This window comes from Galeopterus variegatus, unplaced genomic scaffold, assembly GCF_000696425.1.
Source record: "Galeopterus variegatus unplaced genomic scaffold, G_variegatus-3.0.2 Scaffold427, whole genome shotgun sequence".
In the NCBI taxonomy this organism is placed as follows: Eukaryota; Metazoa; Chordata; class Mammalia; order Dermoptera; family Cynocephalidae; genus Galeopterus; species Galeopterus variegatus.
Window position 1 is genome coordinate 490,866 of NW_007726538.1, and position 1,417 is coordinate 492,282.

Genomic DNA, 1,417 nt, shown 5'->3' on the forward strand with positions numbered 1-1,417 from the left:
TGGTTCTTGCCTAAGATGTGCTCACAGGAGAAATCTGGGAGAAGACAATTTTGAAGCAGCAGGCAAGGAAGAGCCTGTTGATGGGGAGAGCTCAGGTAACGAAGGTGAAGAGACCAGGTTCCTAGGGGCAAGAGCAATAAGTTCATCCACTCACAGGATCTTAGGCTTGGAAAGCAGTTCAGAGAACATCCAGGTCAGTCAGTATTTGACTCCCGATGCAGCCGTCTGATCACTGCTCACACTGCATATTTCACTTGGCATTTTGTCAATTTGTGTTTATCATTCCTTTCCACAGAGCCATAGAATTTGTGTGTTCAGATAGTTGCAGTTTTCTTTAATTTTGATATCTTTTCTCTGAACATTTTATATAGAAAAATAAGCCTTTCAGTTGGTCCCAAATCATGCTTTTTAAAAATAATGCTTACCTTACCTCTGTAAATTAATGAAAAAATAGTTTTTTCCCCCTAACAGCTTACTCTCAGAGCATAGCTTATAAATGCAGGCCAGCTGGAGTGTTAACTGCCTGCCAAGGGGTAACCACAAACAGATGTCAGCTGTAGGAAAAGAGATTATGAAATTTCTAACCATTAACTCTCCAAAAACTCTAAAACCATCTCAAGAATAGTTAAAAACCATCTCAAGAATAAATTGTTCTACAGTGCATACTGTTGGTACAGAAAAGATCTCACATTGTAAAACTGCCCAGCAAGAATAAAAAGAATAGGAACAAGTGAGAGAAATCCTACTATTTGGAGGACAGGAGGAGATAGGCTGGTTTGTGCCCCGAAGCACAATGTCTGAGGCAGAATATCTCCTGCCACGAATGATTCGGAGAGAAGTTATGACCACGTTTCCTCCACTGTGTCTACCACACAAACTCACAAAGTACAAGAAAATCTCATACTTACATAAGGACTTGGCACAGCTCCTCAAAGATGTAAAAGAGAGCAAAGCAATAAACAGTTGATGTTCGTGTCAGATTCCCTTAGAGAAGTCAACAAAAAGAACAGCAGAAACAAAAAACCATCAAGAAGCGGTAGCTCCAACCCGGGATTCTTTTTAGTTGGGACGTATGAGGATGGGTAATGAAAAAGCTTTCAGAGTTTGGAGTTAAGATACTGTGAAGCAAGAGAAGAAAAGATGTGGTCATGTCCGTCCAGCTCAGACTTTGCTGCACATGAAGATAATAAAACCAGAACTGGTTCTGAGGAACTTATGCAAGCCCAGTCTGCTGGGGAGTTTTGGTTTTGGTTTCATCATGCTTCACTGCATGACAGATCTCCTTGAACTTTGAAATGGTGCATGTTAGAAATAAGGAAAAGGGAAGGAAAGGATACCAGCACGGCCTCCTTACATGCCAGGAACTTTGTATAGGTATCTTTATCAGTTTTCTAGGGCTGCTGTAACAAATGACCAC

General features: G+C 40.9%; 1 protein-coding gene across 1 annotated transcript in view; it reads right to left on the reverse strand.

Moving 5' to 3' along the window:
* PDCD1LG2 (programmed cell death 1 ligand 2) overlaps positions 1-971 on the reverse strand; it is a 65,190-nt gene extending 64,219 nt beyond the window's left edge. Inside the window, exon 1 of the mRNA XM_008568639.1 lies at positions 909-971. The gene's annotated coding sequence lies outside the window, so the exon portion shown is untranslated. The remainder of the gene's footprint in view (positions 1-908) is intronic.
* Between the last annotated feature and the right edge of the window lie 446 nt (positions 972-1,417).